Source organism: Anomaloglossus baeobatrachus, chromosome 3, assembly GCF_048569485.1.
Source record: "Anomaloglossus baeobatrachus isolate aAnoBae1 chromosome 3, aAnoBae1.hap1, whole genome shotgun sequence".
NCBI classification, from domain to species: Eukaryota; Metazoa; Chordata; class Amphibia; order Anura; family Aromobatidae; genus Anomaloglossus; species Anomaloglossus baeobatrachus.
In genome coordinates, this window is record NC_134355.1 from 171518542 (window position 1) to 171535457 (window position 16916).

The following is a 16916-nucleotide window of genomic DNA, read 5'->3' on the forward strand; positions in this document are numbered from 1 at the left end:
TTCTCATGGACTTGGCTGGCAAAAATAGACATGCAGATTTGGGCAATTGCACCAAAAAACAGTGTGCGCACAAGGCAAAATGGATGCAAACACCACTGTAATGGAATGAGTACAGCACTGGGAAGACACCTGGACACATCTGACTCCCAGGTCGCTGATGTTGTCACGAGTATTACGCCACTATAATGGACTGGGAATAAAATGTACAAAACAGATAAAATTGATTGTAATGGACAAAATGTTAAACATGTTATTACACAGGAAACAATGTTTCCTAAGGCAAATTTAACTAGAGAAAAACCGCCTCCTTCACAACTTTGGCTATATCCGCACTTCGCATTCTTTCAAAAACGCAGCACTTTCCCAATTCAGTCAGGCAACATAAACAAATGTGAAGACAAAAAGGAAAAAGGGCGCTCGTGTGTGTGTGTGTGTGTGTGTGTGTGTGTGTGTGTGTGTGTGTGTGTGTGTGTGTGTGTGTGTGTGTATCTAATGGTCCAAAAAAAGGTTAATAGGTGAGTGTACTTTGTCAGTTGTGTTGGGGTCTCTGGATCCTCCCTCTACAATTCAGGTATTATACACATTTGATTTCTAGAGATTTTTTTGTTATGCTTGCATTGGCCTCGTATCTTGTCTCACTGTTACTATATGTCACGCTGTTCCATACATATATTTTCTGCCACTTTAGTATTGAACAGCTATATTTGTGTATACTCTTGATATACAGGAGACATTTGTTTTTTTTGCGGCTTACTTTCCAGTATTTTCATTTAGTTACCATTTACTACTGAATTGTGGAGTAAGTGCGCCACCTGCTGCTCCAAGGCTTTTTTTTTTTTTTTCCTTTTTTCAGTGTACTTTTCTAAATATTAAAATTTATACAGATCGCTTTTGAATTGCCGTTGTATAGAAATTCTTTAACAACAATCAAAAGGGATTTTTAGGCAGCCCTGGCCTGCTGGATCACGAACAGCTCCAATGATCACCGGACTAGGCAGCTGACTGCGAGCTGAAGCAATTGATGGGTACTCCTGCACTCCAAATACAAACGTGAACCACCGAATTACCCAGTTAGCTAGACGTTTTCTGTCTAGGTCAGGTGGCTACAATGACTATGGTTCTTTCGTGTCAAGTCTTCAGTGAGCAGACAGTTCCTCTGCAGCACTAGCTGACAAAGACAGTGGTAAAGTAAAGAGGAAATACAGCAGCAGAAAAACACAAGCAGGGTGGGTGCTGTGTCCCCCAATGAAGACTCAGAGAAAGAGATTTTACGGTGAGTACACAAAAATCCTTCTTTCTCTATCGTTTCATTGGGGGACATAGGACCATGGGACGTCCAAAAGCAGTCCCTGGGTGGGAAGAGAACCATCACCTGAGATAGGCAGGAACCGCTTCCTCCTGTCGGGCTTGACCCAGACCTACAAACCCTACCTTGTTACAGGTGTGCTACTGCCGGCCATCAACCTTACATCAAGACTGGCCTCTGCCAAAGCTTGGGTGTGAACCTGGTAGAAACTAGTAAAGGTATGTCGACTAGACCGGGTGGCGGGCCGATGGACATGGTCGGTCGACGACTGAAGTCCAATCATCCAAGAGGCTCCCCTTGGACGGTGGCAAGCGGCGGAGGTCCGTCCTTCATGCGATAGGCTTCACATATGGCGGAATGGATCCATGTGGCAATCTTGGCCCTGGGCGCCGGCATGCGCCTCCTGGAACCGGGTGAAAAGATGAACTGACTGTCGGTGTAAACCGAACAGTGCGGTCCTGAAGACAAATGACTGAGGGCTCGTACCAGCACAGGAACGAACCAGGCCCCTTTCAGGCTGAGAGAAGAGACTAGGACCGAAACCCATTCTCCTTATCTGGAAGGAACTGCGAGCTGCTTTGGACCGAAAAGGAGGGTTGTGGCCAGAGCACCCCCCTTGTCCTGCTGGAGGACCCGGAAAAAAGGGGGGGAAAAAAACGACAAGAGAAAGCTGTCCGCCCTGATGCTCCTTTGTAGCAAAGAGACGGCCACGAGGAGCCCACCTATCAAAACAGGTGGGAGCCGGAAGAACTCGGAAAGGTCCAAACAGGGTGCTTGGAAGCGAATCCATCGCTAGATTAAGGTGCCACGTTTCCAGTGGACGGTGATGCCGCTGAGCCAGATGGACGCTTCTCTGAGTGAAAACCTTGATCGTGGCACGAGAAGTGAGAGGTCTCTGAAATCTAAATGACAGAGTCGACACCTGGCCCTTAGAGGGACGCGCGAGAGAGCCGCATGCAGATCTGACTGCAAGCATGGCAGCAGTGAAGAGAGGGAGAGAAGATAAGATGTGTTCCTCCCACCACCGGAGGAGCTCTTCACGTGTGGTAATAAATCTTCGAGGAAAACAGTTTCCCAGCCTTCATCATTGTCTGCATCCTTCTTGCTAACTGGCCTGTGAGAGCTAGTACCCGGGATCCACTAGTAAGGTCGTCAAACTTAGGACTTCTGAGTCCTGGTGGAAGAGAGGGCCCCGACACGGAAGAACTGGACGGTCTAGAAGGCGCCATGGGCATCTGCGAGGAGTTGAGTGAGTTTTGTGAACTATGCTAGCCTGGGCCACTCCAGAGCCTCTTTCTGCCTTGGTCCATCTTGAGAACCCTCGAGATCATGGGAAGATGCCAGAGAGCCTGAACTGGCTTCACGACCGGGCGAGGGCGTCGTCATCTAGTCCAGAGAAGGGGGCACCCTCGATGCACCGCTGACTTGAAAGCTGGATCGGGAGGCCAATAGGTCCACGACTGGAGGTCTTCCTTCGCCGGAGATCTGGCTGGTGACTTCCCTGTTGAGGAGCCATCTGCCTAAGCGAGGCCTTTCCTGCCGAGAACAAAAAACGGCCGTCCAAACGTTCACGCTAGGGATGCGCACTGCCGAGATTAGAGAGTGAAGAGATCCGGCGCAGAGCAAGGTCTTCTTGACCTCTTCCCTTGCCATGACACTCACTGCGCCTCCCTGGTGGATGATGCACGCCACCGCTGTGGCATGGTCCGACTGGAACCTGACTGGGCAACCTCGTCCCAGTGAAGAAAGGCGGATGTGATTTCCGGACGTTGAAGGGGAGACAACCCTAAAGGGATGATCCACCGTGCCGGGGTCTGAGAGGACTCCATCCGGTAGCTCAGCTACCCTAGTGGCGAAAAAGTGACGAGACAGTCTAAACATCAAGACGAGGGTCCTTGCAGGAAGAACTGTGGACCACCAGGTCGCTTCTGGGCGGAGTGAACCAAGCCGCCCTGTAGGGTAGGATGTGCAGGGACAGAGGTGCCCCGACGGTTGTGGCGCGAACGGACTGGAACCGAGCGGTGAGGCGACGATCCTGATGCGTCCGGGCCGATGCTGGGAAAGAGATGTACTCTTCCCTCACGTAGCCTAGGGGATCCACGGGACGTGCACCTCAGGGCAGAAGGGAAGTCAGCGACTCCTTAGATGTCGCCACCGCGTTCCAGATCCTAAGTCAGAGGGCTCGACGGGTGGTCACACTGCTGCTAGAGGCTCAGGCCGTGCAGCTGGCAGACGCCAGGGGCTGCGATGAGAAGGTACTCACTGAAGATGTCAACCAGTTCTGGGTCGGCATAGATGGAGCGTAGACCGCTGCGTAGGGTGTCCGCGGAGTCCCTGAGGAGTGTCACGTTAGAGACGAGAAGCCAGGCGGAACACTGGCGGGTCGACTATAGGGTAGCGTGCCCCTTCCTTTCAGCGCCCTTTGGAGAAGGGGTAAAGACAAATAAAGAGACCTACCGCTGGTAAACGGTGTCCGGGTATTGTCCGTGATCACGCAATCACACAGCGAGGTCTGGATGACCAGTGAAAACCGCAGGGGGCCCGCCACCTTCGTCGCTCCAGGGTAGCATGCCCATTCTCTGCGGAGCCCTTTGGAGAATGGCTAATGACAATAACACGACTTACCGCTGGTAAACGTCGTGTCCGGTTGTTGTCTGTGATCCCTCAGCGACTCCAGTGTAGCATGCCAGTTCTCTCTGGAGCCCTTTGGAGAAGGGATAATGACAATAACACGACTTACCGCTGGTAAACGTCGTGTCTGGTTGTTGTCTGTGATCACGCAGTAACTCAGCGAACTCTGGATGTCCTCTGAATACATCAAGGGTTCGTCACAAACGCCTTAAAGGAGACCTGTGTGCACGGAGAGAAGAGGGCTGTCCGTACCTTTACGGCTTGACTCACCATCTCTACCAGGCTATTCGTCATGCGCCAAACATCCGGGTCCTGCTCGGAGTCCAGCAGAGGTGGAACGCCTGGGCCATCTCCCGAGAGGTCGAAAGGCTACCGGAGGAAAGGCAGTCTGGACCTGGGGATTAAGGTGAGACCTGGGGGGCCGCAGAAGACGAGACCTGGCGGTTCCGCTTCGATCAGAGGAAAAGGTCCCTGGTACGGGACTCGCCACCCTGAGGGGATTGCGCCAGTCCTGTGGATGGTATGACAGAGCGTCGGCCGGGGACGCAGCGCATGCGCACCAACCCGAGGGACGTCAGCGAGGGGATTTATGGCCTGAGACAGGGGCGCTAACCAGCCAGCAGGGGCGGGAGGTGCCAGGGGCTGTGGCAGTTGTAAACACTAATGTGACATATTTGGGGGAATTCACAATTGAGGGAACCGCAAACTGAGCTTATCGGTCCAAAATAAAGGGAATTTTGTTTACTTACCGTAAATTCCTTTTCTTCTAGCTCCTATTGGGAGACCCAGACAATTCGGGTGTATAGCTTCTGCCTCTGGAGGCCACCCAAAGTATTACACTTTAAAAAGTGTAACCCCTCCCCTCTGCCTATACACCCTCCCGTGGATCACGGGCTCCTCAGTTTTGGTGCAAAAGCAGGAAGGAGAAAACTTTTATAAATTGGTCTAGGGTAAATTCAATCCGAAGGATGTTCGGAGAACTGAAGACCATGAACCAAAAGAACAATTCAACATGAACAACATGTATACACAAAAGAACAACCAGCCCGAAGGGCACAGGGGCGGGTGCTGGGTCTCCCAATAGGAGCTAGAAGAAAAGGAATTTACGGTAAGTAAACAAAATTCCCTTTTTCTTTGTCGCTCCATTGGGAGACCCAGACAATTGGGACGTCCAAGAGCAGTCCCTGGGTGGGTAAAAGAATACCTCGATAAAAAGAGCCGAAAACGGCCCCCTCTTACAGGTGGGCAACCGCCGCCTGAAGGACTCGCCTACCTAGACTGGCGTCTGCCGAAGCATAGGTATGCACTTGATAGTGTTTCGTGAAAGTGTGCAGACTAGACCACGTAGCTGCCTGACACACCTGCTAAGCCGTAGCCCGGTGCCGCAATGCCCAGGACGCACCCACGGCTCTGGTAGAATGGGCTTTCAGCCCTGAAGGGAGCGGAAGAACGGTAGGCCTCGAGAATCGGTTCCTTGATCCACCGAGCCAAGGTTGACTTGGAGGCCTGAGAGCCCTTACGCTGGCCAGCGACAAGGACAAAGAGCGCATCTGAACGGCGCAGGGGCGCCGTGCGAGACACGTAGAACCGGAGTGTTCTCACTAGATCCAAAGAGTGCAAATCCTTTTCACACTGGTGAATTGGATTAGGGCAAAAGGAAGGCAAGGAGATATCCTGATTGAGATGAAAAGGGGATACCACCTTAGGGAGAAATTCCGGGACAGGACGCAGAACCACCTTATCCTGGTGAAAAACCAGGAAGGGGGCTTTGCATGACAGTGCTGCGAGCTCAGACACTCTCCGAAGTGATGTGACTGCCACTAGGAAGGCCACCTTCTGCGAAAGACGTGAGAGAGAGACATCCCGCAGCGGCTCGAAAGGCGGTCTTTGAAGAGCCGTCAGAACCCTGTTAAGATCCCAGGGTTCCAGCGGACGTTTGTAAGGTGGGACCATGTGGCAGACCCCCTGCAGGAACGTGCGGACCTGCGGAAGCCTGGCTAGACGCTTTTGAAAAAACACGGAGAGCGCCAATACTTGGCCCTTGAGAGAGCCGAGGAACAAACCCTTGTCCATTCCAGATTGAAGGAATGAAAGAAAAGTGGGTAAGGCAAACGGCCATGGAGGAAAACCGTTATTAGCGCACCAGGATAGGAAGATTTGCCAAGACCTGTAATAGATCTTGGCGCACGTTGGCTTCCTGGCCTGTCTCATGGTGGCAATGACCTCCTGAGATAACCCTGAAGACGCTAGGAGCCACAGAATTCAGATGGAAAAACGGGCCTTGTGACAGCAAGTCTGGGCGGTCTGGAAGCGCCCACGGTTGACCCACCGTGAGATGCCACAGATCCGGATACCACGACCACCTCGGCCAGTCTGGAACGACGAGAATGGTGCGACGGCAGTCGGACCTGATCTTGCGTAGTACTCTGGGCAGCATCGCCAGAGGGGGAAACACATAAGGCAGTCGAAACTGCGACCAATCCTGGACTAACGCGTCCGCCGCCAGAGCTCTGTGATCCTGAGACCGTGCCATGAAGGCCGGGACCTTGTTGTTGTGCCGTGACGCCATGAGATCGACGTCCGGCGTTCCCCAGCGGCGACAGATCTCTCGAAACACGTCTGGGTGCAGAGACCATTCCCCCGCATCCATGCCCTGACGACTGAGAAAATCTGCTTCCCAGTTTTCTACGCCCGGGATGTGAACTTCGGGGATGGTGGAGCCTGTGGCTTCCACCCACTGCAGAATCCGCCGGACTTCCTGGAAGGCTTGACGACTGCGAGTGCCACCTTGGTGGTTGATGTAGGCGACGGCAGTGGCGTTGTCCGACTGGATTCGGATCTGCCTGCCCTCCAGCCACCGATGGAAAGCCAATAGGGCTAGAAATACTGCCCTTATTTCCAGGATATTGATCTGAAGGGACGATTCTATCGGAGTCCAGGTTCCTTGAGTCCTGTGGTGGAGAAAAACCGCTCCCCAACCTGACAGGCTCGCATCCGTGGTGACCACAGCCCAGGTTGGGGGTAGGAAGGATTTTCCCCGAGACAGAGATGTGGGTAGGAGCCACCACTGAAGTGATGTTTTGGTTGCAAGGGAAAGATGTTCTTGTCGAGGGAAGCCGCACTCTTGTCCCATTTGCGAAGAATGTCCCATTGGAGTGGCCGTAGATGGAATTGCGCGAACGGCACTGCCTCCATAGCTGCCACCATCTTCCCCAGGAAGTGCATGAGGCGCCTTAAGGGGTGTGACTGACTCCGAAGAAGTGATTGCACCCCTGCCTGCAGAGAAAGCTGTTTGTCCCGCGGTAGCTTGACTAACGCTGGCTGGGTATGAAACTCCATCCCGAGGTAAGTCAGTGATTGGGTCGGTGTCAACTTGGATTTCGGGAAATTGATGATCCACCCAAACTGCTGGAGAGTCGCCAGAGCGACGGTAAGGCTTTGTTGACACGCCACCCGAGAAGGGGCCCTGACTAGGAGATTGTCTAAGTAGGGGATCACAGAGTGGCCCTGAGAGTGCAGGACCGCCACGACGGATGCCATGACTTTGGTGAAAACCCGTGGGGCTGTCGCCAGGCCGAAAGGTAATGCCATGAACTGGAGGTGTTCGTCTCCGATGGCGAAACGCAGGAAACGTTGATGTTCGGGTGCGATCGGCACATGGAGATAAGCATCCTTGATGTCGATCGATGCTAGGAAGTCTCCTTGTGACATCGAGGCGATGACCGAGCGGAGAGATTCCATCCGAAACAGTCTGGTTCTCACATGTCTGTTGAGTAGCTTGAGGTCCAGAACGGGACGGAATGACCCGTCCTTTTTTGGCACCACGAACAAGTTGGAGTAAAATCCGCGACCACGTTCCTAAAGGGGAACGGGAATCACAACTCCTTCGCTCTTTAGAGCGTCCAGCGCCTGAAAAAGTGCGTCGGCCTGTGCAGGGGGCGGAGAGGTTCTGAACAAACGAGCCGCAGGACGAGAGCTGAACTCTATCCTGTAACCATGAGACAGAATGTCTCTCACCCATCGGTCTTGAACATGTGGCCACCAGGCGTCGCCAAAGCGGGAGAGCCTGCCACCGACCGAGGATGCGGCTAGGGGAGGCCGAGAGTCATGAGGAGGCCGTCTTGGAGGCAGTGCCTCCTGCGGCCTTTTGGGGGCGTGACTTGGACCGCCACGCATAGGAGTTCCTCTGGCCTTTCTCCGGCCTGTTGGACGAAGAGGATTGGGGCTTGGCGGAGGGACGAATGGACCGAAACCTCGATTGGATTTTTCTCTGCTGAGGTCTCTTAGGTTTGGACTGGGGTAAGGAGGAATCCTTTCCCTTGGATTCCTTAATCTCATCCAATCGTTCGCCAAATAAACGGTCGCCAGAAAAGGGCAAACCAGTTAAGAACCTTTTGGAAGCAGAGTCTGCTTTCCATTCGCGCAGCCACATGGCCCTGCGGACTGCCACGGAGTTAGCAGATGCTACAGCCGTACGGCTAGTGGAGTCCAGGACGGCGTTCATGGCGTAGGACGAAAAAGCTGATCCCTGAGAGGTCAAAGACGAAACATGCGGAGCAGAATTCCGTGTGACAGCATCTCAGTCAGACAAGCCGAGATTGCTTGGAGAGCCCACACAGCTGCAAAGGCCGGGGCGAAAGACGCGCCCGTGGCCTCATAGATAGACTTCACTTCAAGAGCTCTGTCTGTCAGTGGCATCCTTCAGGGATGAGCCATCGGCAACAGACACAACGGACCTAGCAGCCAATCTGGAGACTGGAGGATCCACCTTGGGAGAGTGAGCCCAGCCCTTAACGACTTCAGGTGGAAAGGGATAACGCGTGTCAGTGTGCCGTTTAGCAAAGCGCTTGTCCGGAACCGCTCTGGGCTTCTGGACAGCATCCCTGAAGTTAGAGTGATCAAAAAACGTATTGTGCGTACGTTTGGGGAACCGAAATTGGTGTTTCTCCTGCTGAGAAGCCAACTCTTCTACAGGAGGAGGCGGTGGTGAGAGATCCAACACCTGGTTGATGGACGAGATAAGATCATTTACTAAGGCGTCCCCCTCAGGTGTATCAAGGTTAAGGGCGAAGTCCGTGTCAGAGCCCTGAGCTCCCCCGTCCGCCTCGTCTTCCTGAGAGTCCTCAAGCTGGGATCCCGAGCAGCGTGAGGAAGTCGGGGAAGAGTCCCAGCGAGACCACTTAGCCGGTCTGGGACTGCGGTCCGGGCAGGAGTCCTCCGCCTGAGACCTAGGGGCTAACCTGGGAGCGCGCTGCGGCACGGACCGAGAGGGCCCTGGAGGAGACAAGCTAACAGGGGCCGGGGCCTGTGAAGGGTCCGGTCTGGACTGCAATGCCTCAAGGAGCTTAGAAGACCACTTGTCCATAGACTGTGCAATGGATTGAGAAAGTGACAGAGTTTCTCAGCGAAAGAGGCCAACACCGGTGACTCTGTCCCTGCAGCCTGCTCAGGGGGAGCAGGGGGGTCTACATGAGCCGAGGGGCCCACCAGTGCCCGAGGCTCCGGCTGAGCAAGCGAGGCAGGAGTCGAGCATTGCTCACAGTGAGGGTAGGTGGATCCCGTAGGCAACATAGCCCCACAAGAGGTACAGGCCGCGAAAAAAACCTGTGCCTTAGTAGCTTTGCTCCTTGTGGACGACATGCTGTTGTCTCCTAGGAGAGTGACCACTGAGGGTATATGGGAAAAGGGTATACAGCCTGACCGAACAGATATATATCTATTATATATATATTCTATCTATCTATCTATAATCTATTCCGGCACCCTAGGGGGACCAGCACCGGGTGACCGGTGTGGCTTACCGACCGCTAACGAGCGGAGTGTGTCCTCCAGATTCCCTGTCGTGGATCCCCCGGAGCTGCAGAGCTGTGTTCACTGAGAAGCGTCCACCGGCAGAATGCCAGAAAATGGCCGCCGGAGCTCTCAGGGGAGGAGTGGGGCCGAGGGCGGCACCAGCAAAGAGCGGGAATCTGGGGTCCCCACAGTGGTCAGTGAGGGGGGAGGGAGACATGCAGGATGCTCCAGCCCTCACATCCGACGTCATGTCGGTAATCCCGCCCTTACCCCTGACAGGCAGGCCCGGGGGTGGGATTTTCGCGACTAGGCCGCGGCGAAGCCGGGGACTAAATTTGAGGCCGCGCCCGACAAGCAGGTATGGCCGGTGCGGAAGTCCGCCGGGCTCCTCAGTTTTTCAACTACCGCGGCTTCCGGGAAGAAGGTGCGCTCCCTGTACAGTCCCCCATGGGGACACAGTACCTTTAGGTTGCAGGGCCCAGTCCCTGGGGATGAAGAGGCTCCGGTCCGGCAGGTTCCACCAGGGGCTGCGGATGGAGCACGGTCCCAGCAAATGGATGACCGCTCAGGATCCCACTTCTCCCAGAGCCGCATAAGGGATGGTGAAGGAGACGGCATGTGGCTCCAGCCTGCGTACCCGCAATGGGTACCTCAACCTTAACAACACCGCCGACATAGTGGGGTAAGAAGGGAACATGCCAGGGGCCCCATCGGGGTCCTCTTTTCTTCCATCCGACATAACTAAGTATGAGAATGCATGAGTGGATGTGTGCCTCCTTCCACACAAAGCATAAAACTGAGGAGCCCGTGGTCCACGGGAGGGTGTATAGGCAGAGGGGAGGGGTTACACTTTTTAAAGTGTAAGGGTATGTGCGCACGTTGCTTTTTACCTGCTTTTTACCTGCTTTTTTGCTGCTTTTTCTTCTGCGCTGTTTAATGCCAAAATGGATGTGTTCTTCTATTCAAGCAAAGTCTATGGGAATTTGGGTTTCTTGTTCACACTATGTTGTTCAAAATGCTGCCTTTTTGTGGCAGAACTTTGGTCAAAAACTCAGCTTTTCAAAGAAGCAACATGTCAATTGTTTTTGCCATTTGGGTTTTGCACTGCAAAGCTGAGTTTTTGACCAAAGTTCTGCCACAAAAAAGCAGCATTTTGAACAACATAGTGTGAACAAGAAACCCAAATTCCCATAGACTTTGCTTGAATAGAAGAACACATCCATTTTGGCATTAAACAGCGCAGAAGAAAAAGCAGCAAAAAAGCAGGTAAAAAGCAACGTGCGCACATACCCTTATACTTTGTGTGGCCTCCGGAGGCAGAAGCTATACACCCAATTGTCTGGGTCTCCCAATGGAGCGACAAAGAAATCTCAATTTCTGGACCATATCATTCGTATCACTCACACATGACGGCAGCGACTCCATTAACGGGGATAGCAGCTCATCCAAATACAGACTTGTTCCCTTAGTAAATTAATTGTTTACAGATATGATCAGTCTTCCTTGTATTGGGCTTATATTCTTATGCACCTTCGATAGTGCATTAAAGTTTGCCATCATGGGGTGGGAGTTATATTTAAATTTAAATTCATCCTCCGATAATTTGTCTTGTAAGGCCTCCTTTAAAAGAATGTGTAGCTTATTCAACTAAACATTAGTGGGATCATTTTTAAGTGCCTAATAGGCATTTTTGTCACTTACGTTTCTGCCATACCTCTATAGTCAAAAAACATCCATCAGCACTATATTTCCCCCTTTGTCAGAGGAATTTATTAAATGCCAATTGTTCAATTGCTTCATGGCCTTTAATTACTCCCAACCCAAATTCCTATAGAATTTTTAATAGTTACATAGTTACTAAGGTTGAAAAAAGACCTAGGTCCATCTAGTTCAACCTTCCTCCACCAGTTCTACACCTGGTCACCAAGTCATTTATAACCAACAATGTTGTGTGCACTGAGGAAATCATCCAGCCCTTTTTTAAAAGCTGTTATAGTGTGCCATTACTACCTCTTGCGGTTGTTCCCGCCGAAACGCGTTGTATCAGTTTTTTATTTCCGTATGTTTGAGTAATAAATTCCATTTGAGGACAAGAGTTTTTAAAATCATTACTACGGGGAACGCGGCCACTACAGAATTGGTTTACTTCATTTTTAACTTTTTCACCTGTGGTAATCCGAGCCAGGACCATACACAGGATCAATTCAAGGCAAGCAGCAGACCCGGATAAGGAGACTTTGGAAAAGTCATATATGCCTGAAGTTTTGTGGCAAAAGGTGAGTGCATAAAACTTCAGTAAAAAAAAGGGCACCAGAGAGTCGCTTTGATAACGCGCTGAGATTGGCGCCGCATGTTTGTTTTTTATTATATACCCTGCAGGGAATCACCTTACCTCTTGTGGTAGGGCATTCCACAGTCTGACTGCTCTAACTGTAAAGAAACCTTTCCTATTTAGCTGTCGGAATCGCTTTTCTTCCACTCGCAGTGTATGCCCCCTAGTCCTTAGTATTGTCTGTGGAAGGAATAAGTCATGTGCCAGTCCTTTATATTGACCACACATGTATTTATACATATAAATGAGATCTCCTCTGAGACGTCTTTTTTCTAAGCTAAAGATATCTAACTTTTTCAACCTGTCATCATATGGGAGGCCTTCCATCCCTTGTAGTAGTCTAGTTGCCTGCCTTTGAACTGACTAACTTCTGAATGTCCTTTTTATAATGTGGAGCCCAAAACTGGATCCCATATTCCAGATGTGGCCTTACAAGTGATCTATAGAGGGGTAACAATACGTTGGGATCACGGGATCTAATCTCTTTTTATACACCCTAGAATCTTGTTTGCTTTTGCAGCTGCTGCTTGACATTGAGTGCTGCTGCTCAGCTTATTTGTAATGAGAATACCCAAGTCCTTCTCCTGATCTGTAGTCCCAAGTTTACTTCCATTTAATGTATACGCAGTTATAGGATTACTCCGTCCTAGGTGCATTACTTTACATTTATCAACATTAAATCTCATTTGCCAAGTATCTGCCCATTCTGACATCTTATCCAGATCTTTTTGTAATATTGTACTATCAAGGTCAGTTTTTAATATCCTACATAGTTTGGTGTCAACAGCAAAGACTGACACTTTATTAATGACCTTGTGGATGGGATTAATAGTAAAGAGATTAAAAAGAATTGGTCCTAGCACAGATCCCTGCGGCACCCCACTGCTGACTATAGCCCATTTAGAGAATATACCATTTATGACTACCCTTTGTTTCCTATCTTTTAGCCAATTCCTTACCCAGTTGCATATAGTTTCTCCTAGTCCTTGCTTCTGGAGCTTTAGTATAAGGCTATTATGTGGTACAGTATCAAATGCCTTTGCAAAGTCCAAATAAATCACATCAGCTGCATTACCAATATCCAGGTTTGCACTTACCCCCTCATAGAACCCCAACAGGTTGGTTAGACACGACTTATCTTTCATGAATCCATGCTGTCAGTTATTATATTATTTTCTGCAACATATTTTTGCATGTCATCCCTTAAAATGCCCTCAAAAACTTTGCATACTACTGATGTCAGGCTTACTGGACGGTAGTTGCCTGGATCTACCCTCTTAACTTTCTTAAATATCGGTACCACATCAGCAATCCTCCAATCCTGAGGCACCAACCCTGTTACAAGAGAGTCTAAAAAGAGGAGATACAGCGGTCTGTCAATTACGGAGCTCAATTCCCTCAATATTCGTGGATGAATGCCATCTGGCCCTGGGGATTTGTCAAGGTTTAATTTACTCAGACGTAGGCGTACTTCTTCTTGTGTTAAATTAATTATATCTGGTGGGGAACTTTGATTTTTCACTTGTTGAATGATCCCTGGTACAGTTAGTTCCTTGGTGAACACAGATGAAAGGCTTATTTAATATCTCAGTCTTTTGTTTGTCCTCTATAACTAACCTGTTATTATATTTTAAGGGGCCAATACTATCCTTTGTTTTCCTTTTGGCATTAATGTATTTATAAAAGATTTTGGGATTTATTTTAATGTCATTGGCGATTTTTATTTCAGTAGCTAGTTTTGCTTGTTTGATTTCTTTTTTGCATTTCCTATTGATATCTTTATACTCCTGAAATGCTATTTCTGTATTCTCAGCCTTCAAGATTTTAAACTCCCTTAGTTTTTGTTTTATTATACTTTGTACAGTCTTATTTATCCATAGTGGTTTCTTTTTATTCTGTTACATTATTGGTCTTTGGGTAGGGGTCAACATCTTGTTGACTTTGGCAAAGAAGGGAATTTTGTTTACTTACCGTAAATTCCTTTTCTTCTAGCTCCAATTGGGAGACCCAGACAATTGGGTGTATAGGCTATGCCTCCGGAGGCCGCACAAAGTATTACACTAAAAGTGTAAAGCCCCTCCCCTTCTGCCTATACACCCCCCGTGCTCCCACGGGCTCCTCAGTTTTGGTGCAAAAGCAAGAAGGAGGAAAAAAAATTATAAACTGGTTTAAAGTAAATTCAATCCGAAGGAATATCGGAGAACTGAAACCATTCAACATGAACAACATGTGTACACAAAAAAACAGGGGCGGGTGCTGGGTCTCCCAATTGGAGCTAGAAGAAAAGGAATTTACGGTAAGTAAACAAAATTCCCTTCTTCTTTGTCGCTCCATTGGGAGACCCAGACAATTGGGACGTCCAAAAGCAGTCCCTGGGTGGGTAAATAATACCTCATAATAGAGCCGGAACAGCTCCGTCCTACAGGTGGGCAACCGCCGCCTGAAGGACTCGCCTACCTAGGCTGGCATCTGCCGAAGCATAGGTATGCACCTGATAGTGTTTCGTGAAAGTGTGCAGGCTCGACCAGGTAGCCGCCTGACACACCTGCTGAGCCGTAGCCTGGTGCCTCAAAGCCCAGGACGCACCCACGGCTCTGGTAGAATGGGCCTTCAGCCCTGAGGGAACCGGAAGCCCAGCAGAACGGTAAGCTTCGAGAATTGGTTCCTTGATCCACCGAGCCAGGGTTGATTTGGAAGCCTGTGACCCTTTACGCTGGCCAGCGACAAGGACAAAGAGTGCATCCGAGCGGCGCAGGGGCGCCGTACGAGAAATGTAGAGTCTGAGTGCTCTCACCAGATCTAACAAGTGCAAATCCTTTTCACATTGGTGAACTGGATGAGGACAAAAAGAGGGTAAGGAGATATCCTGATTGAGATGAAAGGGGGATACCACCTTAGGGAGAAATTCCGGAACCGGACGCAGAACCACCTTGTCCTGGTGAAACACCAGGAAGGGGGCTTTGCATGACAGAGCTGCCAGCTCAGACACTCTCCGAAGTGAAGTGACTGCTACAAGGAAAACCACTTTCTGCGAAAGGCGTGCGAGAGAAATATCCCTCATTGGCTCGAACGGTGGTTTCTGAAGAACCATCAGCACCCTGTTCAGATCCCAGGGTTCCAACGGACGTTTGTAAGGAGGGACGATGTGACAAACCCCCTGCAGGAACGTGCGTACCTGTGGAAGTCTGGCCAGGCGCTTCTGAAAAGAAGGGAATTTTGTTACTTACCGTAAATTCCTTTTCTTCTAGCTCTTATTGGGAGACCCAGACGATTGGGTGTATAGCACTGCCTCCGGAGGCCACACAAAGCAATTACACTAAAAAGTGTAAGGCCCCTCCCCTTCTGGCTATACACCCCCAGTGGGATCACTGGCTCACCAGTTTTAGTGCAAAAGCAAGAAGGAGGAAAGCCAATAACTGGTTTAAACAAATTCACTCCGAGTAACATCGGAGAACTGAAAACCGTTCAACATGAACAACATGTGTACCCGCAAACAAACCAACAATCCCGAAGGACAACAGGGCGGGTGCTGGGTCTCCCAATAAGAGCTAGAAGAAAAGGAATTTACGGTAAGTAACAAAATTCCCTTCTTCTTCGGCGCTCTATTGGGAGACCCAGACGATTGGGACGTCCAAAAGCTGTCCCTGGGTGGGTAAAGAAATACCTCATGTTAGAGCTGCAAGACAGCCCTCCCCTACGGGGAGGCAACTGCCGCCTGCAGGACTCTTCTACCTAGGCTGGCGTCCGCCGAAGCATAGGTATGCACCTGATAATGTTTGGTGAAAGTGTGCAGACTCGACCAGGTAGCTGCCTGGCACACCTGTTGAGCCGTAGCCTGGTGTCGCAATGCCCAGGACGCACCCACGGCTCTGGTAGAATGGGCCTTCAGCCCTGATGGAACCTGAAGCCCCGCAGAACGGTAGGCTTCAAGAATTGGTTCTTTGATCCATCGAGCCAGGGTGGCCTTAGAAGCCTGCGACCCTTTGCGCTGACCAGCGACAAGGACAAAGAGTGCATCCGAACGGCGCAGGGGCGCTGTGCGGGAAATGTAGATTCTGAGTGCTCTCACCAGATCTAACAAATGTAAATCCTTCTCATACCGATGAACTGCATGAGGACAAAACGAAGGCAAAAAAATATCCTGATTAAGATGAAAAGAGGATACCACCTTCGGGAGAAACTCCTGAATGGGGCGCAGCACTACCTTGTCCTGGTGGAAGACCAGGAAGGGAGCCTTGGAAGACAACGCTGCTAGCTCAGACACTCTCCGAAGAGATGTGATCGCTACCAGAAAAGCCACTTTCTGTGAAAGTCTAGAAAGTGAAACCTCCTTCAGAGGCTCGAAGGGCGGCTTCTGGAGGGCAACTAGTACCCTGTTCAGATCCCATGGATCTAACGGCCGCTTGTACGGGGGAACGATATGGCAAACCCCCTGTAGGAACGTGCGCACCTTAGAAAGTCGTGCTAGACGCTTCTGAAAAAAGACGGATAGCGCCGAGACCTGTCCTTTAAGGGAGCCGAGCGACAAACCCTTTTCTAACCCCGATTGCAGGAAAGAAAGAAGGGTAGGTAATGCAAATGGCCAGGGAGACACTCCCTGAGCAGAGCACCAGGATAAGAATATCCTCCACGTTCTGTGGTAGATCTTAGCAGACGTGGGCTTTCTAGCCTGTCTCATGGTGGCAACGACCCCTTGGGATAAGCCTGAAGACGCTAGGATCCAGGACTCAATGGCCACGCAGTCAGGTTGAGGGCCGCAGAATTCCGATGGAAAAACGGCCCTTGGGACAGTAAGTCTGGTCGGTCTGGAAGTGCCCACGGTTGGCCGACCGTGAGATGCCACAGATCCGGATA